General features: G+C 39.4%; 1 pseudogene; it reads left to right on the top strand.

Moving 5' to 3' along the window:
* The first annotated feature begins 1859 nt into the window (after nucleotides 1-1859).
* LOC138436419 (killer cell lectin-like receptor subfamily B member 1B allele A) lies at nucleotides 1860-25507 on the top strand (annotated as a pseudogene).
* Nucleotides 25508-27201: the final 1694 nt, after the last annotated feature.

Genomic DNA, 27201 nt, shown 5'->3' on the forward strand with positions numbered 1-27201 from the left:
TGCTTTTGAACCGTGGTGTTGCAGAAGACTCTTGAGAGTCCCGTGGACTGCAGGGAGATCCAACCAGTCCATTCTAAAGGAGATCAGCCCTGGGTGTTCTTCGGAAGGACTGATGCTAAAGCTGAAACTCCCAATATGTTGGCCACCTCATGCGAAGTGTTGACTCATTGGAGAAGCCTCTAAGGATGGGAGGGATTGGGGGCAGGAGGAGAAGGGGACGATAGAGGATGAGATGGCTGGATGGCATCACCGACTCGACAGACATGAGTCTGAGTGAACTCCGGGAGTTGGTGATGGACAGAGAGGCCTGGCGTGCTGTGATTCATGGGATCGCAAAGAGTTGGACACGACTGAGTGACTGAACTGACTGACTGAACTGAGATGAATATAAGTCATAGGATGTTAATCTGTTATATCCAGATCATGATAAACATTGCTAAAATTCTATAAAGCAGAAGTTTTTCCAGAGAACATTGTATTTAGACTAAAATTAGTCTTTTGGCTCCCTGATTGGTAGGATGAACTCATTGGACTAGACACAAAAAGTTTGCCATTGTTGTTTAGTCACTAAGTCATATCCGACTCTTTTGCCACCCCATGGACTGTAGGCCACCAGGCTCCTCTGTCCATGGGATTTTTCAGGCAGGAATACTGCAGTGGGTTGCCATTTCCTCCTCCAGGGTAACTGCCCAACCATGGGATCCAAACGACATCTGTGTCTCCTGTGTTGCAGGCAAATTCTCTACTGCTGGGTCATTGGAGAAGCGCATAACGCATACCAATGTCAAGAAACAATACTTTTGGAACTTTACTGGTGGTCCAGTAGTAAAGAATCTACCTGCCAATGCAGGGGATATGGGTTCGATCCCTGGTCAAGAAAGATTCTATAAGTCACAGGACTACTGAAGCCCACATACCCTAGAGCCCATGCTCTGAAACAAGAGAAGCTTCCACCATGAAACGCCTGTGCACAGAAACTAGAGAGTAGTCTCTGCTCACTGCAACTAGAGAAAGTCCTTGCACAACAAAGTATACCCAGCACAGCCAAAAATAAATAAAAGTATTTTGAAAAATAAATGGTGCTTGGTCAGTTCTGCCATAACATAATTTATTCATTGAAAAATATTTATTGAGCAACTACCACATGTTATGTCATTCTAGGTACAGAAAATAGAGTAAAAAAAAAAAAAAAAAAGTAGGTTTTTTTAGTGCCTGCCCTCATGAAGGTTATATTTCAGTAAAGAAGAGAAATACAGCATTGTTAATTTCAAACTCAATGCAATACAGAGGAGAAATCATAGGTGGTGACCTGGGTGATTAAAAATATATATTAATGCATATATATAGAATTTAGAAAGACGATAATGATGATTCTATGTGCAGGGCAGCAAGACAGACGCAGATGTAGAGAACAGACTTCTGGACTCAGTGGGAGAAGGCAAGGGTGGGGCAATGTGAGAAAACAGCATTGAAACATGTACACTGCTGTATGTAAAACAGATGACCAGTGCAAGTTCAATGCATAAAGCAAGGCACCCAAAGCCAGTGCTCTGGGACAGCCCAGAGTGATGGGGTGGGGAGGTAGGTGAGAAGGGGATTTAAGATGGGGGGCACGTGTGTACCCGTGGCCAACTCATGTTGATGTATGGCAAAAGATATCACAATATTGTAATGTAATTATCCTCCAATTAAAATAAATTTTTAAAAAAGAAAAAGAAACAAGCAAAAAAATATATAGTGGTAGGGGATTATGCTAATTTGCAGATTTAGTTTAACAATATATCATTTTACATCTTGGGTGAAATGTAGAGATTTTCTAGGGAATGAGGGATAAAGACACCTTAGTTACAGAGCACGGGATGGGTAAAAGTCTTGTGATGACAAAGATATTTTCATTTGAGGAACTGAAATAAGTCCAACAGGTCTGAAGTCTTTTTTTTTTTTTTTAATTTTATTTTTACTTTATTTTACTTTTAAAATCCATTTGCCTTCCTTAGAGGATTTTGTTGAGTTCAGATTTTGTTATTATAAATCGGATCTTGAAAGACAAGCAAATTCTATTCTAAAACAATGTAAATGAAATACATATTAAGCAGAGTGTCCATTCTCCACGACTTCAAAGGGACACACTTTGCTTTTTTAAAATCTTGACCTCTTTCAGTTACACTGGCTCCATGCAAGGTCAACTCCCTTCTGCTCAACAGCTACCACCTTCACGTTTAATCTTGACATTGATAATTAATTTAATCTTGACATTGCTACTTAAGTAGAAAAAAGTCAATAGCCCCAGGTGTTATAATAGAGAAGGAAATGAATGTGATTTGACTTAATATTGAAAGAGGAAATAATTTCATCTGGTTTTGGCTAACATTTTTTGTTTGGCTGCATGTTGAAAAGGCATTGTCAGGATCTGGGATTATATAAGATAGGATGAAGCAAAAACTAAGTGTTTCAAAATATCAGCTTATTTCAGCCATGGACCAATTGTGTAAGAAAGATCTCAAAGATATAAACAGTAGGTACATGTCCATCCCAAACTAACTATCCCTTCCTCCCATCTTTCCCCCAGGCAATAGCAAATTCACTCCCTAAGTCTGTGAGTCTGTTTCTGTTTTATAAGCTCATTTGTATCACTTCCTTTTAGATTCCACATATAAGGGATAGCATATGATATTTCTCCTCTTTGTAACTCTCTTCATTCAGTAATGACAATCTCTAGGTACATCCATGTTTCTGCAAATGGCATTATTTTACTCTTTTTAATGGCTGGGTAATATTCCATTGTATATATGTACCACATCGTCATTATCCATTCCTCTATTGATGGACAAATGTACACACATTTTTTAAATGGATAACTAACAAACACCTACTGCATAGCATAGGGAACTCTGTGCTGAGTATATATGGCTGATTCCCTTTTCTATTCACCTGAAACTTTCACAGCACTGTTAGTTGGCTATGATGTTGTTCAGTTGCTCAGTCATGTCCAACTCTTTTTGACCCCATAGACTGCAGCACACCAGGCTTCCCGTCCTTCACCATCTCTCGGAGTTTGCTCAAATTCATGTCCATTGAGCCAATGATGCCATCCAACCATCTCATCCTCGGTCACCCTCTTCTCCTCCTGGCCCTCAATTTTCCCAGCATCAGGGTCTTTCCCAGTGAGTTAGCTCTTCAAGTCAGGTGGCCAAAGTATTGGAACATCAATCCTCCCAATGAGTATTCAGGGTTGATTTCCTTTAGGATTGATTGACTATACTCCAATACAAAATAAAAAGTTTTTATAAAGGATGTGGACAGATGGAATCTACAATATACATGGGGGAAAAATTGACTTAAATAAGGAGGAAGGACAGTTAATCTTCTGACAAAAAAAGAAGTTGAAGGAAATGAATGCAAAGAAATTTGAAAGTTTGTGAGAGATGTGGAGTGAAATTATATGTGATATTCTCAGTTTTGATGCAATAGGATAAAATCTTGAAAAAGTAAAATCATTTCACATGTAATGCTCAGTGACTTGCCAAGCTGAAGAGCAAAAGTCTTGCTCTTCAAGGGATTAATTTGTGTAATATTATTTCTTCAAAACTAGATCATGATTAAAAATAAGAGTCCATTATTCTTGGCTAGGGATAACTAGAAAAATAAGGATTTTATAAGAAAAAATAATATCCTGCTTCTTTCTCTTTGTTTGATATGGGAGAATAGGTTGGGTTTTCCCTTTACTTTTTTATATTACTTTAAACACATCACAGGTCTCTAACAGAAAAAAGGAAGTACAGATCTTTAAAAGCCTTTCAATAAAGGACCTTAGTGATTTATTGACACTAGAATATTTTCTAATCTCAAATAAGTGCTTGCTTATCTATACAATCTTTAGTTTATAAAGCAAAATGCCTGGCTTCCTAAGACCTTGATTACACTTGGATTATTATTATTTTTTTAATCCTGGTACATGGAGTTGGTAAGGAAGAAATTTCCCCTTGTTTGTGTTGGAATAAATTAATCAAATATCACTGTACTAACTGACACAATTCCAGGCCAATTAGCCAGAGTCAAAGTCACAGCAAACAACTGATTCTCCTTCCTGGAACAATGCAAGTCACTGACCTAGTAACAAGTAAATGGCCTCTTGTTTCCCTAAACAATTGATCCCCTCTGTTTCTAGGAATATCAGTTAATCTAACTACAGAGATAAGATGCATAAACATAGAAAGACTCATACAAAGTGTGTGTTATACAATGACCATATTCTACAAAAGCAGAGATGAGGCCAGGAGAATTTTCCTAAAGTCCAATCTCTTACCTTACCTTGCATGTCTCAGTGTTTATTGAGTTTTTACTATTTACCAAAGATTTACCTCATCTTGCAGATGAAGAAATTTGTTCCCAAGAGCAGTTGGGACTCTGAGCTTCCACTGTAAGGGGTATGTGTTCCATCCCTGGTTGGGAAACTAAGATTCTGAATGCTGCATGGCATGGCCAAAAAATAAGTAAAAGTAAAATAGACATCTACGATATAAAAAACCTGAAGTTGATTCAGTTCCATAGTCTTTAAAGAAGAAGGATACAATTAGATAATTTGGTACAAAATTTGCTTAGACTTACCTAAAATGATCAATATCACAAACCTTCACCCTTGAAAGCATTCAGATCAACTCAGCTCACTGGCCAAGGCTGTTAAGAAAGTTAGAGTCATCAACTATACTGCAATAAAATATTTTTTTTAAAGAATGTGAGAATTGCCCTAGCCTTCCTCCTTGTGAGCCTGTGCAGTCATCAACACATCCTCTTATACCTGGATTGATGCCTTAGGGCAAGTATAATACAAAAGTCTGCAAAGGAACTAAAGAAAAAAAGACTCTGGCTTCCTAAGAGAGTCCCTGGTAGTTTATGGATTTGTTTAGTTGGTTGGATCTAAAATCCTGAGAAGAGCATAGATGAGATCAGTACTTTAAATTGGCCTCATCTCACTGTTTGGCACTCTGTTGATAGGTGTATTAATTAGATAGATACTAGGGGACTTCCCTAGTGGTCCACTGTTTAACACTCTGAGCTCCCAATGCAGGGGGCCTGGATTTGATCTCTAGCCACGAAACTAGATCTCATATGCTGCAACTAAAGGTCCTACATACTGCAACAAAAGTTTAAGATCCCACAGGCCACAACTAAGACCTAATGCAGCTAAATAAATGACTATTTAATTAAATATTGAAGAGAAAATTTGGTCCCAGTTCCTAGTGGTCAGCTTAATCAGAGTGGCCCACTGAAGCAGCATATTTGTGAGAAAATTCATCAGAAAGTAAGATGGTATAGAAATAAGGGATGGATATTGCTGAGACAGTTATGCATAAGTCCTTGGTGTTTTTGCATGTCTAATAGTCAGATGAACATCAGCTTTCATTCTGGGATATCTTTGGATAGCATCACCGACTCAGTGGACATGAACTTGGGCAAACTTTGAGAGATAGTGAAGGACATGGAGGCCTGGCATGCTGCAGTCCATGCGGTCACAAAGAATAGGACATGACTTAGCGACTGAAAAGCAACAACAAAAATCTTTTCAGGGGCACTTGTAGAAAAAACAGACCTGGACATAGAGAATATTTCTTTTTTTAGGAGCAGGAAGCTGATTTGTTTTCCAGTATAAGAGACAATTTGACCTTTTAGGGCAAAGATCAGGCAAGTTTCCTTGCAGCCCAATATTTTTAATGTGTTTCATAAGCTTTTGATTCCAATTCCCTACATGTGCAGTAGTCACGTGACTAGCTGATCCAGCTCCAGCAGAACTAGGGCATTAGTGGTAAATGTCCATGGGAAGCTCAAATGTGAAACATACTGTTTGCTGTTCTGAGGATAATAAGGTCCACTGTCTCTGAACCAAGAGTCTAGGTTTAGTCAGGATACATGAAATTGTGGTAAGCTGATGTGTTACCTTGTATACTGCAGGTAGAGGCTTCCTCAGACCCTTCACAGTCAGAGAAAGAAGTTAAATTTTCATAGCTAGGGAGTATCCAGCCTTTTAGGGGTTCATAGATCAGGTTTTGGTCCCATTTTTGCTCCTGCAAACTTTGATTGGCTTCTGCAGTACAGAAAATTAAAATTAGAGTCAACAGAACATTTATAATACAGGTTGTATAAAATTCAAAGTGCTCCATGTGTTTACTGTTAAATAGAAACGAATAAAATAAAAGGACCCAAAGGCCAGAAATGCAACTTAAGCTCTGCTGAGCCAGCAATACACTTTGTCTGCATCCACCTGGATCTTCTTGCAAAGGTGTCTTGTAGGCTGGTGGGCATATGAGAGAATTCCACGTCATCTGTTTAGAGTCCTGGAGAAGATTGCTGGGCTTCTGACGGTCACAATCAGGATTTTGCTAAAGTATTAGAACAAAGGTTCCTTCTTCCCCGAGACAGCCTTCTTTTAAGTTTGTCTAAACAGTCACTGTGGAGAAGGCAATGGTAACCCACTCCAGTACTCTTGCCTGGAAAATCCCATGGATGGAGGAGCCTGGTAGGCTGCAGTCCATGGGGTCGCTAAGAGTCGGGCACCACTCAGCGAGTTCACCTTCACTTTTCATTTTCATGCATTGGAGAAGGAAATGGCAACCCTCTCCAGTATTCTTGCCTGGAGAATCCCAGAGACAGAGGAGCCTGGTGGGCTGCAGTCTATGGGGTTGCACAGAGTCGGACATGACTGAAGCGACTTAGCAGCAGCAGCAGCAAATAGTCACTGTAGCTTTGAAGTTTGTTCAAACTAGACTTATTAAAGCACTCCAGGGATCTGAGGGGATTTTAGGAGTGGTCTTAGCACAATGTCTGTTCTTTCTGATTCAGATGCTGCTTTGTGACGATATAACAACTTTCCAAGTTGGCAGTGCAGGGAATAAGCAGACTTTTGTACACTGAAGAAATAGGGAAGGAAGGGTGAATAAGCAAACAGAAGACTCAGGAACAGAGAAACATGTGATGCTACAGACTAGGCCAGACACAGGGCTTTGGTGCTTTGTCAAAAATCCTGCAACTCCATGGATCTGGGAGTTGGATTCACCCACAGGAGGTGGAAGTCCATCTCCATGCTTGCTTTACATTGATAAACCATAGTTTCCCATCTTCTATCATGCCTTGAAACATATTAGCATCTTTTTTATTGCTGTATAGTTGACTTACAATATTATATTATCTTCAACCTAGTATGACATTTTCATAGATTATATGCCATGTAGGGTATTATAAAATATTGAATATACTCCCGGTACTATACCAACATCTGCTGGATCATGGAAAAAGCAAGAGAGTTCCAGAAAAACATCTATTTCTGCTTTATTGACTATGCTAAAGCCTTTGACTGTTTGGATCACAATAAACTGTGGAAAATTCTTCAAGAGATGGGAATACCAGACCACCTGACCTGCCTCTTGAGAAATCTGTACGCAGGTCAGGAAGCAACAGTTTGAACTAGACATGGAACAACAGACTGGTTCCAAATAGGAAAAGGAGTATGTCAAGGCTGTATATTGTCACCCTGCTTATTTAACTTATATTAAGAGTACGTCATGAGAAATGCTGGACTGGAAGAAACACAAGCTGGAATCAAGATTGCTGGGAGAAATATCAATAACCTCAGATATGCAGACGACACCACCCTTATGGCAGAAAGTGAAGAGGAACTAAAAAGCCCCTTGATGAAAGTAAAAGAGGAGAGTGAAAAAGTTGCCTTAAATCTCAACATTCAGAAAACAAAGATCATGGCATCTGGTCCCATCACTTCATGGCAAATAGATGGGGAAACAGTGGAAACAGTGTCAGACTTTATTTTGGGGGACTCCAAAATCACTGTAGATGGTGACTGCAGCCATGAAATTAAAAGACGTTTACTCCTTGGAAGAAAAGTTATGACCAACCTAGATAGTATATTCAAAAGCAGAGGCATTACTTTGCCGACTACGGTCCGGCTAGTCAAGGCTATGGTTTTTCCTGTGGTCATGTATGGATGTGAGAGTTGGATTGTGAAGAAGGCTGAGTGCTGAAGAATTAATGCTTTTGAACTGTGCTGTTGGAGAAGACTCTTGAGAGTCCCTTGGACTGCAAGGAGATGCAACCAGTCCATTCTGAAGGAGATCAGCCCTGGGATTTCTTTGGAAGAAATGATGCTAAAGCTGAAACTCCAGTACTTTGGCCACCTCATGTGAAGAGTTGACTCATTGGAAAAGACTCTGATGCTGGGAGGGATTGGGGACAGGAGGAGAAGGGGACGACAGAGGATGAGATGGCTGGATGGCATCACTGACTCGATGGACGTGAGTCTGGGTGAACTCCGGGTGTTGGTGATGGACAGGGAGGCCTGGCGTGCTGCGATTCCTTGGGTTGCAAAGAGTCGGGCACGCCTGAGCGACCGAACTGGACTGAACCGAACTGATTTTGGATAAGAGCCTCTTGGTTTCAGTCATCAATCAGCCCAGAGCTAAAAATGTCACTTTCTTTTTATGACTTATTTATCTGATTACAAGTGATAGAATGGATAGTGAAAAAAGGTCTAATTTGGTAGTCAAGAAACCTGAGGTATGATCTCAACTCTACTATCAAGTAACTGTGTTTTGTGGACTTAAAATCCCCATTTTAACATTCAAATGTTGCACAAGATTATCCCTAAACTTACTTTTATTTTAAAACGTATAATTTTATGAAATTGCAATTACATATAACAGGAAATAGGTTTATTGTATAGGAATACATAAAAGAATCAGTAAGTTCAGTTGCTCAGTCATGTCTGACTCTTTGAGATCCCATGGACAGGGCGGCATGCCAGGACTCCCTATCCATCACCAACTCCCAGAGTTCACTCAGACTCACGTCCATCGAGTCAGTGACGCCATCCAGCCATCTCATCCTCTGTCGTCCCCTTCTCCTCCTGCCTCCAATCCCTGCCAGCATCAGAGTCTTTTCCAATGAGTCAACTCTTCACATGAGGTGGCCAAAGTACTGGAGTTTCAGCTTTAGCATTATTCCTTCCAAAGAAATCCCAGGGCTGATCTTCAGAATGGACTGGTTGGATCTCCTTGCAGTCCAAGGGACTCTCAAGAGTCTTCTCCAACACCACAGTTCAAAAGCATCAATTCTTCGGTGCTCAGCTTTCTTCACAGTCCAACTCTCACATCCATACATGACCACAGGAAAAACCATAGCCTTGACAAGATAGACCTTTGTTGGTAAAGTAATGCCTCTGCTTTTGAATATGCTATCTAGGTTGGTCATAACTTTTCTTCCACGCAGTAAGCATCTTTTAATTTCATGGCTGCAGACACCATCTACAGTGATTCTGGAGCCCCCCAAAATAAAGTCTGCCACTGTTTGCACTGTTTCCCCATCTATTTACCATGAAGTGATGGGACCGGATGCCATGATCTTCGTTTTCTGAATGCTGAGCTGTAAGCCAACTTTTTCACTCTCCTCTTTCACTTTCATCAAGAGGCTTTTTAGTTCCTCTTCACTTTCTGCCATAAGGGTGGCATCATCTGCATATCTGAGGTTATTGATATTTCTCCCAGCAATCTTGATTCCAGCTTGTGTTTCTTCCAGTCCAGTGTTTCTCATGATGTACTCTGCATAGAAGTTAAATAAGCAGGGTGACAATATACAATATACAGCCTTGATGTACTCCTTTTCCTATTTTCCAGTCTGTTGTTCCATGTCTAGTTCAAACTGTTGCTTCCTGACCTGCATATAAGTTTCTCAAGAGGCAGGTCAGGTGGTCTGGTATTCCCATCTCTTTCAGAATTTTCCAGTTGATTGTGATCCACACAGTCAAAGGCTTTGGCATCGTCAATAAAGCAGAAATCGATGTTTTCCTGGAACTCTCTTGCTTTTTTCATGATCCAATGGATGTTGGCAATTTGATCTCTGGTTCCTCTGCCTTTCTCATAAAAGAATGGATCAACCCAAATAAGTGAAGGCTGTCAGGAGGTTTATTAGAGAATCTTGAGAATTTCAGTCTTATATAAAACTTAGGGATGCAGAGAGTAGATCATAAGTTAATATTATGAATTGTGAATCAAAAGGAAAAAATATATTCATTCAGTGTTATAAATTCCCTCTTCTTCACAAATCAGGGGACCAAATTTGTATGTAAGAGGAAATTAGGTCTGCATATTTCAAAGGAAAGTACCTCAAGAGCATAACTGGCAAAGTTTATTCTGCCCTTTCTTACCACCTAAGGAAGTACTTACTGGGCTTACTAGTGAAATTTATCCAATGTTATAGATTCTCACCAACAAGAAATTTTCCTGAAAGTTGGATGTGCAATGATTATCATTCTTCTTGTAATAGTAATTGTGCTGAGTATGCTTGGTAAGCAATTACCAATAACCTTTATTTACCCCAAAGTATTATTTTATCATGATCTGTTGTAATTGTGTTTGCTGTTAAAGTGGTTTCTACACAATTCAGTACAATTTCACAAAAAGAAGGAAATTTGATACACAAATAAAATTAGAGATTTTCTGTAGAACTTCATCATGTGATATTACATATATTATGGATTCATTTCATTGATATATGAAGGATGCTAGATTTATATTTTATTATCAAAATCAGCTTTTCTGAACCATGTTCGGGAAAGCAAATTAAACTATGAAGCATATTCCTGTTTAAGTTTATTCAAGATCTTATTCAAGCTTACTAAAATCACGGCATCCTGAAAGTGATTTGAAAGTCACTCAGTCGTGTCTAGCTCTTTGTTACCCTATAGACTATACAGTCTGCGGAATTCTCCGGGCCAGAATACAGGAGTGGGTAGCCTTTCCCTTCTCCAAGGGATCTTCCCAACCCAGGAATTGAACCGGGCCTCCTGCATTGCAGGTGGATTCTTTACCAGCTGAGCCACAAAGGAAGCCCCATTAACTACTCAGGGGCATCTTCAATCTTGCATCCATGGGTGAAAATTTTGTCTAAAACCAATCAATTCACTCAGGCACTTTAAAATTATACTCATATGCCATGGATGTAGTGAAATATAGTCTAACTTTAATGGCAATTATTTTTATAGTTTATTAAGCAAATGCTTGGAGAAAAACTTCCAGATGATGTATACTCTAAGGAATTCAGGTTTCCAGATTGAACCAAACCCTAGAACAGATCAAGACAGTATCTGCCTGTATTGTCCTTGTGAAGGATATTAGTAATTATGTATGTCACTAGTTACTAGAGGTCAATGGGCAGAATCAGAATTCTAGAACTGGATGGGGCCCTAGAAATCAACAAAGTCAAGCCTCCAGTTGAGGTGAACAGTCTACAGCCCAGAGTGATAAGTGGTTTGACTAGTTTAATATAACTAGGCAGTGGCCAAATTGGGACTTTAACATTGAGGGGATGAAGCAAAAAATACTTAACATTCAACACCTCTGCTGGGACTTCCCTGGCAGTCCAATGGTTAAAACGACTCTGCATTTCCACTGCAGAGGGTGCAGGTTTGATCCCTGGTCAGGGAACTATGATCCCACATGCCATGGGTCATGACCATTAAAAAAAAAAAAAGTACCCTCTCTGCTATGTTTCTTTTTGGTATAGGCTAATCAATTTGCTTGTTATCAAAACAGTAGTTTGTTAGTAACAGATTTGTTACTACAATAGATTTTAAAGATTTAACTGATTGAAACACACTATTGTGAGATTATAAATAACCCAAAGTAATTTCAGTGAAATGGCCATCAGAAATACAAATGTCTTCCTCATGGTAGAAAAATACTCTGGGCTCACCCTGTCCTTCCATATGTAGACTTTAAATGGACAACCTCAAAAGGAACAGAATTATGAACTGAAATCAAAACACATAAAGCTCTTTCCATGAATCAGGTGACACCTGGTACAGTTAATAGGAACTTACCAAACACAAACTCTCCAAATGAAGCCTACATTCAAAGCTGGTTATTTTGTGTTTATTAAATAAATATGAAAACTCCAGAAAAAAATCAAGTGAGTTTCCTTCTGGTCCCAGATTATATTTTACCAATTCCCCTAAATTTGATATTAATAAAATTAACAGGACTATGTGCAAAAGAAGGTCTAATCTTGGAAAAAGGATTTTTCCCCATAAATTTTAATTACTTTAATTACCCTGCAGTTTCCAAATTAATCAACTTCACTGAGTCACTACAACCTGACCGTTTTCTGTTTTATATTTAATTAAGAAAAGATGTGTCTTCTTTCACTAGTTATTCAGTTCAAATCTGCAAGACAAACTGAAGTGGATAATGAATCAAAGAAGAAATATTGTACTGAGCAAAGTAAATCTGAAGCAAACAGCTCAATAAGTATGTTATTTTATATTGCCTAATTCCTGACTATGATGGCCACTCCATTTCTTATAAGGGATTCTTGCCCACAGTAGTAGACATAATGGTCATCTGAGTTAAAGTCACCCATTCCAGTCCATTTTAGTTTGCTGATTCCTAAAATGTCGATGTTCACTCTTGCCATCTCCTGTTTGATCCCTTCCAATTTGCCTTGATTCATGGGCCTGACATTCCAGGATCCTATGCAATATTGCTCTTTACAGCATCGGACCTTGCTTCTATTACCAGTCACATCTACAACTGGGTGTTGTTTTTGCTTTGGCTCTGTCTCTTCATACTGTCTGGAGTTATTTGTCCGCTGATCTCCAGTAGCATATTGGGCACCTACCGAACAGGGGAGTTCATCTTTCAGTGTCCTATCTTTTTGCCTTTTCATACTGTTCATGGGACTCTCAAGGCAAGAATACTGAAGTGGTCTGCCATTCCTTTCTCCAGTGGACCACATTTTCTCAGGACTCTCCACTATCACCCATCCGTGCTGGGTGGCCCTACACAGCATGGCTCATGGTTTCACTGAGTCAGACAAGGCTGTGGTCCATATGATCAGATGGGTTAGTTTTCTGTGATTGTGGTTTTCATTCTGTCTGCCCTCTAATGGAAAAGGATAAGAGGCTTATGGAAGCTTCCTGATGGGAGAGACTGACTGAGGGGGAAACTGGGTCTTGTTCTGATGGGCGGGGCCATGCACAGTAAATCTTTAATACAATTTATGTTGAAACAACAAACTGGTTCCAAATTGGGAAAGAAGTACGTCAAGGCTGTATATTGTCACCTTGCTTATTTAACTTATATGCAGAGTGCATTATGAGAAATGCCAGGCTGGATGAAGCACAAGCTGGAATTAAGATTGCCAGGAGAAATATCAATAGCCTCATATATGCAAATGACACCACCCTTATGGCAGAAAGTGAAGAAGAACTAAAGAACCTCTTGATAAAAGTGAAAGAGGAGAGTGAAAAAGTTGGCTTAAAGCTCAACGTTCAGAAAACTAAGATCATGGCATCCCGTCCCATCACTTCATGGCAAATAGATGGGAAAACAATGGAAACAGTGACAGACTTTATTATTTTGGTCTCCAAAATCACTGCAGAGGATGACTGCAGCCCTGAGATTAACAGACACTTGCTCCTTGGAAGAAAAGTTATGGCCAATCTACAGAGCGTATTAAAAAGCAGAGACATTACTTTGCCATCAAAGATCCATCTAGTCAAAGCTATTGTTTTTCCAGTAGTCATGTATGGATGTGAGAATTGGACCATAAAGAAAGCTAAGTGCCAAAGAATTGATGCTTTTGAACTGTGGTGTTGGAGAAGACTCTTGAGAGTCCCTTGGACTGCAAGATTCAACGAGTCTATCCTAAAGGAAATCAGTCTTGAATATTCATTGAAAGGACTGATGCTGAAGCTGAAACTCCAATATTTTGGCCACCTGATGTGAAGAACTGACTCACTGGGAAAAACTCTGATGCTGTGAAAGATTGAAGGCTGGAGAAGAAGGGGACAACAGAGGATAAGATGGTTGGATGACATCACCAATTCAATGGACATGAGTTTAAGTAAACTCCGGATGTTGGTAATGGACAGGGAAGCCTGGCGTGTTGCAGTCCATGGGATTGAGAAGTCAGACATGACTTAATGACTGAACTACACTGAACTGAATTCCTGAATAAGCAAGTGAGGGCAGTAGCATGTATTTTACTTTGGTATATCCGAATAAAGGGGAAATTCCTCTACCTGTACAGAGGGATGGTTTAGACCATTGTTTTTCAGGGACCTATTACAGTCCTTGACAAAACTATTTAAAGATTGAACACAAATGAGAAAAATAACCGTGTCTGTGTTTTAAATGAATTTAAAGGTACTATGTTGAAATCATTGCATTTTATTAGTATTTTTATTTCTACTGGGACATGTGCAGGTGTAGAATATGGTCAAAATATTTTCATTCCTAAAATTCATGATCAGCACCACATAGCTTTTTGTCAGTTTGTTAATGGTTCAGTTCAGTTGAGTTCAGTCACTCAGTCGTGTCCGACTCTTTGCGACCCCATGAATCACAGCACGCCAGGCTTCCCTGTCCATCACCAACTCCCAGAGTTCACTCAGACTCATGTCCATTGAGTCCATGATGCCATCCAGCCATCTCATCCTCTGTCGTCCCCTTCTCCTCCTGTCCCCAAACCCTCTCAGCATCAGAGACTTTTCCAATGAGTCAACTCTTCTCATGAGGTGGCCAAAGACCTGGAGTTTCAGCTTTAGCACCATTCCTTGCAAAGAAATTCCAGGGCTGATCTCCTTCAGAATGGACTGGTTGCATCTCCTTGCAGTCCAAGAGACTCTTAAGAGTCTTCTCCAACACCACAGTTCAAAAGCATTAATTCTTCGGCACTCAGCCTTCTTCACAATCCAACTCTCACATCCATACATGACCACAGGAAAAACCATAGCCTTGACTAGATGGACCTTAGTCAGCAAAATAATGTCTCTGCTTTTGAATATGCTATCAAGATTGGTCATAACTTTTCTTCCAAGCAGTAAGCGTCTTTTAATTTCATGGCTGCAGTCACCATCTACAGTGATTTCGGAGTCCCCCAAAATAAAGTCTGACACTGTTTCCACTGTTTCCCCATCTATTTCCCATGAAGGGATGGGACCGAATGCCATGATCTTCATTTTCTGAATGCTGAGCTTTAAGTCAACTTTTTCACTCTTCTCTTTCATGTTCATCAAGAGACTTTTTAGTCCCTCTTCATTCTGCCATATGGGTGGTGTCATCTGCATATCTGAGGTTATTGATACTTCTCCCAGCAATCTTGATTCTAGCTTGTGTTTCTTCCAGTCGAGCGTTTCTCATGATGTACTCTGCATAGAAGTTAAATAAGTAGGGTGACAATATATAGCCTTGACATACTCCTTTTCCTATTTGGAACCAGTCTGTTGTTCCATGTCCAGTTCTAACTGTTGCTTCCTGACCTGCATACAGATTTCTCAAGAGGCAGGTCAGGTGGTCTGGTATTCCCATCTCTTTCAGAATTTTCCACAGTTTATTGTGATCCACACAGTCAAAGGCTTTGGCATAGTCAATAAAGCAGATGATTTTCTGGAACTCTCTTGCTTTCTTGATGATCCAGCGGATGTTGGCAATTTGATCTTTGGTTCCTCTGCCCTTTCTTAAACCAGTTTGAACATCAGGAAGTTCACGGTTCATGTATTGCTGAAGTCTGGCTTGGAGTATTTTGAGCATTGCATTACTAGTAAGTGAGATGAATGCGATTGTGTGGTACTTTGAGCATTCTTTGGCATTGTCTTTCTTTGGAATGGAATGGAAACTGACCTTTTCCAGTCCTGTGGCCACTGCTAAGTTTTCCAAATTTGCTGGCATATTGACTGCAGCACTTTCACAGCATCATCTTTCAGGATTTGAAAGAGGTGAACTGGAATTCCATCACCTCCACTAGCTTTGTTTGTAGTGATGCTTTCTAAGGCTCACTTGACTTCACATTCCACGATGTCTGGTTCTAGGTGAGTGATCACACCATCGTGATTATCCAGGTTGTGAAGATCTTTTTTTTACAGTTCTTCTGTGCATTCTTGCCACCTCTTCTTAATATCTTCTGCTTCTGTTAGGTCCATACCATATCTGTCCCTTATCAGCCCATCTTTGCATGAAATGTTCCCTTGGTATCTCTAATTTTGTTGAAGAGATCTCTAGTCTTTCACATTCTGTTGTTTTCCTCTATTTTTTGCATTGATCGCTGAAGAAGGCTTTCTTATCTCTTCTTGCTATTCTTTGGAACTCTGCATTCAGATGCTTACACTTTCCTTTTCTCCTTTGCTTTTCACTTCTCTTCTTTTCACAGCTATTTGTAAGGCCTCCCCAGACAGCCATTTTCCTTTTTTGCATTTGTTTTCCATGGGGATGATCTTGATCCCTGTCTCCTGTACAATGTCACCAACCTCATTCCATAGTTCATCAGACATTCTGTCTATCAGATCTAGGCCCTTAAATCTATTTCTCACTTCCACTGTATAATCATAAGGGATTTGATTTAGGTCATACCTGAATAGTCTAGCGGTTTTCCCTACTTTCTTCATTTTGAGTCTGAATTTGGTAATAAGGAGTTCATGATCTGAGCCACAGTCAGTTCCTGGTCTTGTTTTTGTTGACTGTATAGTGCTTCTCCATCTTTGGGTGCAAAGAATAAAATCAATCTGATTTCGGTGTTGACCATCTCATGGTGTCCATGTGTAGAGTCTTCTCTTGAGTTGTTGGAAGAGGGTGTTTGCTATGACCAGTGCATTTTCTTGGCAAAACTCTATTAGTCTTTGCCCTGCTTCAGTCCACATTCCAAGGCCAAATTTACCTGTTACTCCAGGTGTTTCTTGACTTCCTACTTTTGCAATCCAGTCCCCTATAATGAAAAGGACACCTTTTTTGGGTGTTAGTTCTAAAAGGTCTTGTAGGTCCTCATAGAACCATTCAACTTCAGCTTCTTCAGTGTTACTGTTTGGGGCATAGACTTGGATTACCATGATATTGAATAGTTTGCCTTGGAGACGAACAGAGATCATTCTGTCATTTTTGAGATTGCATCCAAGTACTGCATTTTGGACTCTTTTGTGACCATGATGACTACTCCATTTCTTCTGAGGGATTCCTGCCCACAGTAGTAGATATAATGGTCATCTGGCCGCGGTGAGGAGATACCCCTCATCCAAGGTAAGGAGCAGCAGCTGCACTTTGCTGGGCCAGCCGTGAAATGATACCACAGGCCCAAGGTAAGAGAAACCCAAGTAACACGGTAGGTGTTGCAAGAGGGCATCAGAGGGCAGACACAGTGAGACCATACTCACAGAAAACTGGTCTATCTAATCATACTAGGGCCACATCCTTGTCTAACTCAATGAAACCAAGCCATGCCTGCGGGGCAACCCAAGATGGGCAGGTCATGGTGGAGAGGTTTGACAGAATGTGGTCCACTGGAGAAGGGAATGGCAAGCCACTTCAGTATTCTTGCCTTGAGAACCCCATGAACAGTATGAAAAGGCAAAATGATAGGATACTGAAAGAGGAACTCCCCAGGTCAGTAGGTGCCCAATATGCTACTGGAGATCAGTGGACAAATAACTCTAGAAAGAATGAAGGGATGGAGCCAAAGCAAAAACAATACCCAGCTGTTGATGTGACTGGTGATAGAAGCAAGATCTGATGCTGTAAAGAGCAATATTGCATCAGAACCTGGAATGTCAGGTCCATGAATCAAGGCAAATTGGAAGTGGTCAAACAAGAGATGGCAAGAGTGAACGTCAACATTCTAGAAATCAGCAAACTAAAAGGGACTGGAATGGGTGAATTTTTAATGGTACTAAATATTATAAATATTATAGATATTATAAATGATCACTTTTTGAAAGTTTTTATCATTCACATACGAATGTATTTATATACTTTTAAAAGTCAAGAAAAAACTCAATTATTTAGATTTTCTGTTTTATTTTTCTTTCCGTTTCCTTTATTATTTTCAAGTGGAAAGTGAAAAAGTTGGCTTAAAGCTCAACATTCAGAAAACTAGGATCATGGCATCTGGTCCCATCACTTCATAAGAAATAGATGGGGAAACAGTGAAAACTGTCAGACTTTATTTTGGGGGGCTCCAAAATCACTGAAGATGGTGATTGCAGTCATGAAATTAAAAGACACTTACTCCTTGGAAGAAAAGTTATGACCAACCTAGATTGCATATTGAAAAGCAGAGACATTACTTTGCCAACAAAGGTCCATCTAGTCAAGGCTATGGTTTTTTCCAGTGGTCATGTATGGATGATAGAGTTGGACCATGAAGAAGGCTGAGCACTGAAGAATTGATGCTTTTGAACTGTGGTGTTGGAGAAGACTTTTGAGAGTCCCTTGGACTGCAAGGAGATCTAACCAGTCCATTCTGAAGGAGATTAGCCCTGGGATTTCCTTGGAAGGAATGATGCTGAAGTTGAAATTCCAGTACTTTGGCCACCTCATGCCAATGAGTTGACTCACTGGAAAAGACTCTGATGCTGGGAGGAATTGGGGGCAGGAGGAGACGGGGACAATGGAGAATGAGATGCCTGGATGGCATCTCGGACTCGATGGACGTGAGTCTGAGTGAAATCTGGGAGTTGGTGATGGACAGGGAGGCCTGGCGTGCTGCAATTTTGGGGTCGCAAAGAGTTGGACACGACTGAGTGACTGAACTGAACTGAGCTGAACTGAACTAAATCTGTTGTTTTAAGTTCCTATTCTATATTGAAAAACTATATTCCTTTCTTTTTTTTGAACCTGCATATATGATGTTATTATAAAGACTTACCAGTCCAGGTTATAGAGTGATTTCGACTTCTGGGAACTCATTAAAACTTTAAAATGGATTTTAAATTTTCCAAGTCTCCTCAACCTCGTTCCAAAAACTTTAATTTTTTAAACTAGTGAGACTATGATAGCAAATTTTCTGGGACATTATTCCCAATACAAAAGGACATAATAATCCTCCTACCTTTGATAGAGGTGATAACATGATATTGAATAAAATTGCTTTAAATGCTGTCCAGACCCTTTTATACATAAGAAGATCAATCTACCTGAGTTTTATAGACCACCTATCATACAAATTTTGCCCAGTAAAAATTCTTCTCATGATTTTATAATTCTCAAAATTATAGTGATATATAATTCTCAAAATGTTTGATTTATTGGTGGATCACTAGTTGAAATCTCTAATTTCTAGTTTTCCTCTAAAATTTTTATCTTCCTGAAGTTTGGATGTTGATCACTTTATCCTAGTGTCCATGCATTGCCTAGTTTATGGAAAACATAACATATTTTAAAGAGAATAAATTAAATGGGAGATAGAAGAAAAGAGAGAAAGAAAAAATACACAATTGAAATTCTGTTAGGTTTTATTTTTTTCAAAATCCATCCTGAGAAGAGCCCATACTTTTGTCAAAGAAAGCTTAGGCCCTAATTTAACAAATTTTGAGAGGCTTTAATTATTATACAATATTAGGGATGCAGTCTCATGTTTCTTTTAATTACTTATCCTTTTTCCTTCCAGTTCCTTTTAATTCTTCCACTGTTTACACATCATGCCCCACCAAAGATTGGAAGCTACATGGGGGAAAATGCTCCTGGGTTGCTGAACATGAAAATAAGAAATCTTGGAATGAAAGTAAAAATGACCGTGTCATGAAAAAAATCACATCTCTTGGTGGTCCGAGACTTCAGTGATATGGTGAGGTATACAATTTTAAGATTATAGCATCCTTCACAACTGCAGTACTTCTTTGTGCTACAAATTTGAAAATTTCGGTGAAAAAAATTTAAACCTCATTGATATTAACTGCACAATTATTGGTTGAATGAATCCTTGAAACTATATTATTATTTTAAGCTTCTTTTGCTTCCTTTGAGGGTCAGCTGGTAAAGAATCTGCCTGCAATGCGGGAGACCTGGGTTCAATCCCTGGGTTGGGAAGATCCCCTGGAAAAGGGAAAGGCTACTCACTCCAGTATTCTGGCCTGGAGAATTCCATGAACTGTATAGCCCATGGGGTCGCAAAGAGTCAAACACGACTGAGCAACTTTTACTTTCACATTCACTTAGCTAGAGATAGGAGAAATCCTTTTAGTAATATATACCTAAGTTCTTCTCTATAAGGGATCCGTTTCCCAAATTGCATTTTAAATGTAGGACATCAGTCTCATCTCCCATATTTAATCCGTCATTGCTCAGAAAGTTTTCAGTCAGACAGCATGGCAGCTGAAATTAAAAATGATGTTCAGAGAAAGGAAATACAGTATAGCCCTTCTCATTAAACTTTGTTTTTTGTTGAAGAAAACCAATATTTTTCTAACTCTGGCTTAATTTAAATTGAAATTTTCTTACACGAAGGTTGGACACTAAACCTAAATAAGGCCAGTATAGATATTAGTTGGCAAACATCAAATAAGGATTCTCAGCATAAGAATTAGTATGTTGAAATTACAAGCGATGTCAAAGGCTCAGTTTTAGAAAACTCAATGACAAACAGTGCTTTACAAGCCTGGTTAAGTCTGGAGATTTTATATCAGGGCAGCTGTTGAAACTTTTGTAAGGGGAAGAAAAAATTCCTCTGAGTTTCATAGAAATCCACAACAACAAGAAAATCAAAATGGAAAGTAAGTTATCTTCAGTGTAACCAATGTAACCCCAAATATTAAACTGTAAAACTCTTCTTCAGATCCAGTCCAAATTGGTTTGAATATGAACCAAATCCAGAATGGGTGAAGAACTAAAAAGAGACTTGTTTCTTCTCTTAGAAGTCAGCTTAAGACAAAAAAGGGGAAGAAGGTATCAACTTGAAAGGACCTAATTAGAAAGCATCTAATAAGAAGAGACTGAGTTACATAGCTTTGTGCCTGGAAATGAACACACAGTTCCTCCTAGGTCTTTAATGTGGAGTTTCAGCTCATTTTTAAGTGATGGGTTAGGTTTCTTGTTGCGTAGAAAACATGTCTTTTCTGCATTTCAGCATTTTTCCATTTGATGATGAGCAGGAAAAAGATAAGGTTTTTAGGGAAGACTGCATTGCACTGTTTCTCCATGCAGTGATTTATTGTCTGTTTCTCCCCAGGAACTGAACCCAGATCTCTCACATTGCAAGCAGTTTCTTTACCATCTGAGCCACCAACAGAATAATAAAGGGGCTGTAAGGCTTTCCAGGTGGTGCTAGTGGTAAAGAACCTGCCTGCCGATGCAGAACATGCAAGTTTGATCCTTGGGTCAGGAAGATCTCCTGAAGGAGGGCATGGCAGCCCCTCCAGAATTCTGGCCTGGAGAATCCTATGGATAGAGGAGCTGGGTGGCTACAGTCCATGAGGTCACAAAGAGTCAGACACAACTGAAGTGACTTAGCATGCAAGCACTCAAAGGGGTTGTATGAGTTTGTCAGTGCTAACATAACAAAGTACCACAGACTCGGCGGCTTAAGCATCAGAAATTTCTTACTCACCGCTCTGAAGGCTAGAAGTTCAAGATCGAGGTGTTGGCAGATGTGGTTTCTTCCAAGGCCTCGCTCCTTAGTTTCTAGATGGCCACCTGCTTGCTCTGTCCTCACATGGTCTTTCCTCTGTATGCATGCATCTGTGTCTCTCTGTATATCCAAATTTCTGCTCCTTATAAGGACAATAATCAGAGTGGATTAAGATCTACCCTAACAGCCTCATTTCTGCTTAGTCACCTCTCTAAAAGCTGTGTCTCCAAAGGCAGTCACATTTTGAAGCACTAGGGGTTAGAGCTTCAAATGCACACATTTTGAAGAGACAGAGTTGAGCCCATAATATTCTATTCTCTGACCCCTGAAGCCTGTCATAGGGGTCAAATGTACATGTGAAGCAACTGAGCACAGCATGGCATACATGTGAACTGGGCAGTGGTAAAGAATCTACCTACCAATGCAGGAGATACAAGAGACACCAGGTCAATCCCTGGACTGGGAAGACCTCCTGGAGGAGGAGATGGCAACTCACTCCAGTATTCTTGCCTTGGAAATCCCATGGACAGAGGAGTCTTGCAGGCTACAGTCACAGAGAGTTGGACAAAACTTCAGCAACTTAGCACATTATGGCCAGCCATATACTTTGTCTCAGGGTTATGGTATTGTACAAAAAGGAGATATTACCCACCTCCTAGAGTAATGGACATAAAAACAAAAATAAACAAATGTGACTAAATTAAAGTTAAAAGCTTTTGCACAGCAAAAGAAACAAGATTAAAAGACAACCCTCAGAATAGGAGAAAATAATTGCAAAGGAAAAAACTGACAAAGGATTAATCTCCAGGATATATAAGCAGATCAATATCAGGAAAACAAACAGCCCAAAGAAGAAAATGGGCAGAGGACCTAATCAGACATTTCTCCAAAGACATACAGATGGCTAATAAACACACAAAGAGGTGCTCAGCATCGCTCATCATTAGAAAAATGCAAATTAAAACTACAATAAGGTATCAACTCACAAGGGTCAGAATGGCCATCATCAAAATCTCTATAAACAATAAATGCTGGAGAGGGTGTGGAGAAAAGGGAATGCTCTTTCACTGTTGGTGGAAATGTTAATTAATACAGCCACTGTGGAGAACAGTATGAAGATTCCTTAAAAAAACTAGGAATAAAACTACCATATAACCCAACAATCCCACTACTGGGCATATACGCTGAGCAAACCATAATTGAAAGAGACACATGAACCTCAATGTTTGTTGCAGCATTATTTACAATAGCTAAGATAAGGAAGCAACCTAGATGTCCATCAATAGATGAATGGATAAAGAAGTAATGGTACATATATACAATGGAATATTACTTAGCCATAAATAGAACACATTTGAGTCGGTTCTAATAAGGTGGATGAACCTAGAGCCTGTTATACAAAGTAAAGTAAAGTCAGAAAGAGAAAAATAAATATCATATATTAATACATATATATGGAATCTAGAAAGATGGTACTGATGATCCTATTTTCAGCAATGGAGATGCAGGCATACAGAACAGACTGGTGGACATAGTCGGGAAAGAAGAAGGTGGGACGAATTGAGAGAGTAGCATGCAAACACATAGACTATCATATCCAGTGGAAATTTGCTATATATGATGCAAGGAGCTCAAATCAGGTGTTCTTTGACAACCTAGAGAGGTGGGATAAGATAGGAGGTGGGAGGGAGATTAAAGAGGGAGGGGACACATGTATACCTATGAGTGATTCATGCTGATGTATAGCAGAAACCAACACAATATTGTAAAGCAATTGTCCTCCAATTTAAAAAAAAAAAATAACATTTGAACAATGTGTGCTCCATCACCTCAGAGATTGTTTTCTTTCTGTAACTCTTCCTGTGCGTTTTCTTGCTTCTATATTATTATTTAATACTTGTATTTAGTAGTAATCACTATTATTTAGGCAAAAAGCATTCATTATGTGCTAAACAGTGTTTAATATTACTTATTAACAAAACAATAACAGTTCTTTGAGACAGGTATGACTATTATCACAGTCAGAGTTTTAGTGACTGGAAAAATAGAGGAATAAAGAGAATGAATAACTGTGCAAAGATGTGTAGTAGTAATAGTAGCTGCAGCCTGATTCCACAGCCTTGGTGTCTACTAACACTGTCCATAATAGTTTCTTTTTTTTCTTCACAGTCTCAGTTTATGTTTTCATATTGGAGTATAATTGGTATACGTATATTCCCTCCCTCTTGAACCTCCCTCCCATTCTGCCATAATACCCCTTTAGGTCATCACAGAGCACTGAGCTGAGCTCCCTGTGCTATACAACAGCTTCCCATTAGCTATCTATTTTGCACATGGTGATAGATAGATAGATAGATAGATAGATATCCCAATCTCCCAATTTTTCCCACTCTCCCTGTCTTCTTGTGTCCACACGTTCTTTCTCTATGTCTGTATTCCTGCCTTGCAAATAGGTACATCTAGATTTTTTTTTTAATTTATGTTTAGATCCCTTATATATATATGTGTGTGTTAACATATGATATTTGTTTTTCTCTTTCTGCCTTACTTCACTCTGTATGACAAATGATAAAATTTCATGCTTTTTATGGCTGAGTAATATTCCATTGTACATATGCAGCACATCTTTATCCATTCATTTCTTGATAGACATTTAATCATTTTTCTTTAGCTCTTATCCCATTGCATTACTGTGGATTCCCCCTCCACTGTGATCTATTTGCAAACATGAAGCATGTCTTACCTGTTTATTCCTAGCTTCTAGTGCAGTGCCAGCCACATAGAAGGTGCCCCTGTCATATTTTATCTTGCATCTGTAAGAATCACTTGATTTCATACAACATTTCCTATTCTTTTTAGACTTTCATATGGCAAAATATACATGATTCATTTTGGGCTGGTTTGAGGATTCCTCCTGGAGGGAAATTATGGACCTGGTTGGACAACAGCACTTTTGACACTCAGCTATAAGTCTTTTGCATTTTTTCTTTTTGTGGTTTTTAATCCCATGTTGTATGTGACAAGAAAGAGACGTATGACATCATTGGCTTTGAAGTGATCTAATGGGTATTAATTTCCTGAGTGCTACAGTTTGATAAGTATTTCTATAAAATGATTCACACAGAAAGTTGAGAAAGAAATCTCCCTCCATCCACTCAGAAAACTTATGTATGAAACAAGATTGCCCTGTTGCCTGATTTTACCTTTTTATATAAAAGGTAAATTAGCAAGTGTAAATTCTTTTATGAGTGCACATGTTTGTTTTACAGAGCATAACTTTCTGCTCACTTCTTACAGTGATCAATTTTTAAGCAATAAAAATATCAGAGCTGAGGGACTTCCCTGACGTTCCAGTGGTTAAGACTCCGCATTCCCAATTTGGGGGACATGGATTCAAACCCATCTCCTATCACAGAGAACTAGGATCCCATACACTGCTCAGAGTGGACTGAAAAACAGTCAGAGGTGATATTTTAGCTCTCTTTAGTGAACTATTAGGGCTTCCCTGGTGGCTCAGTGGTAAAGAATCTGCCTGCCAATGCAAGAGATGCAGGTTCAATCCATGGGTTAGGAAGATCCCCTGGAGAATGAAATGGCAACCTACTTCAGCATTCTTGCCTGAAGAATCCATGGACAGAGGAGTCTGGCAGGTTATGGTCTATATGGTCACAAAGAGTCAGACACAACTAAGAGACTAAACAACAAAAATGAACTATTAGCTTCTCTGGAGAGACGTTTGAGAAATAAAACATAAAGTGAGAAGAATTGCCTTGCCTGTCATATTGTTGTGTATTTAAATAGTTTTAATGAATTTATCCTTTATTAAAAAAAATAGAAAACATTTTCTGAAGTCCTTGTAAGCCTCTGGCCATATGCATATACTCATGGCTGATGTAAAGAAAACAATCTGCTTTCTTTCTGTAGGTTTTCAAATGAACGAGAGACCCGGAGTATGAAATGTGCCTGGGTGTCTTCTACCAAGATAACCAAAGAGAGTTGTCAGAAAAATTATCCATGGATTTGTCAACTATAATCCACTTGGCAGAAAATAAGTCTCTATTTGTCTGACTAAGAGACACCACATGAAGTTTGAGCTCAGATCATAAGAAAGCTCAGAGGGCTGTGTGTGTGTTTTTTGTAGTACTATTCTCAGAAGTGTAGAAAGGGAGATACACAAAATAAAATGTTTTAGAAAATGAGTGTATATGGTGAATATATTTTTTACTTCTGAATGATGTGGTGATTCAATCATCCATCTCATCTTGCCACTACTTTTTGAACTTTAGCTTTTATCTTTTCTGTATCTTCAGACTGAGTGATTCACACTTTCACTTAGCTTAACTTGATATCCTTAGTTAATTTCTTACATTCTCACAGTTTCAACTACCACATACAAAGCAATGCATAACAAAGTCATATCTGCCATTCAGATCATTCTATGATCACCAGACCTATATACCCTACTGGCCATTTAACACAGCAGGTCTAAAACCTCAAAGGTACTTCCAACCCAACTTACAAAAATAGTCTACTAAATTCATCATAAAAGGAACCATCTTCCAGCACTCCATATCTCAGTAAACGATATGCCATACAAGACAATTACGCCATCTATAAACCAGTTGTTGTTATTGTTCAGTTACTAAATCATGTCCGAATCTGCAACCCCATGAACTGTAGCATACCAGATATTCCTGCCCTTCACTATCTCCTGGAGTTTGTTCAAAATCATGTCTCTTGAATTAGTGATGCTATCCAACCATCTCATCTTGATATTACTCTCTCACATGCATACCTCTAGGCTGCTCTCCACCTTCACCTCATATCACCAAGTTTTATTTGTGTGTGTGTTAGTCGCTCAGTCATGTCTGACTCTTTGTGACCCCATGGATCATAGCCCATGAGGCTCCTCTGTCCATGGGATTTTCCAGGCAAGAATATTGGAGTGGGTTGCCATTTCCTTCTCCAGAGGCTCTCCCCAACCCAGGGATTGAACCCAGGTGTCCCGCATTGCAGACAGACTCTTTACCCTCTAAGCCACCAGGGAAAATTCCAGGTTTTATTTATTTTTAACTAAATATCTCTGGTGAAGTACAGGAATGCCTGTCGTGCTGCAGTCAATGGGGTCACAAAGAGTGGGACACTACTGAGCCACTGAAAAACAGCAGAAATATCTCTCAAACATGTCCTCCTCTCTTTATCACCACTTTCATGATCTTAACACAAAGACACTAAAATATTAAATAGCTGTAATAACAACATCTCCACTCCATTTCAATCATTCTCTGCCATGAATTCTGTAACATTTAAAAAATAAATACTGACAATGCAATTTTTCCCTTTAAAAAACACCTCTATCTTCCTTATAATAATACCAAATTTTGTAACAAAGCCTAGCAATCCCTATCAGGTCTAATCTTATTTATTGTCTCTTCCTCCACTTGGGCTTCCCAGGTAGCCCAGTGGTAAAGAATCTGCCTCACAATAGAGGAGATGCAAAAGACACGGGTTTGATTCTTGGGTCAGGAAGATTCCTTGGAGTAGGAAATGGCAGCCCACCCCAGTATTCTTGCCTGGAAAATTCCATGGACAGAGGAGCCTGGTGGGCTACGGTCCATGGGGTCTCAAACATTTAGACATGACTGAGCATGCACACCAAACTTACCCAAACTCTCAGGACCACAACTTCATCTCACTAGCGTTTGGAACTCATAATACATTTCACCACTTTGCCTTAACAGAAGTGGCTCTCTCAACCTGGAAGTCTTTCCTCTCTTCTCCATCAAGTTACCTCCCAAACATTCTCGGCAT

The sequence above is a fragment of the Ovis canadensis genome, chromosome 3 (genome assembly GCF_042477335.2).
Source record: "Ovis canadensis isolate MfBH-ARS-UI-01 breed Bighorn chromosome 3, ARS-UI_OviCan_v2, whole genome shotgun sequence".
In the NCBI taxonomy this organism is placed as follows: Eukaryota; Metazoa; Chordata; class Mammalia; order Artiodactyla; family Bovidae; genus Ovis; species Ovis canadensis.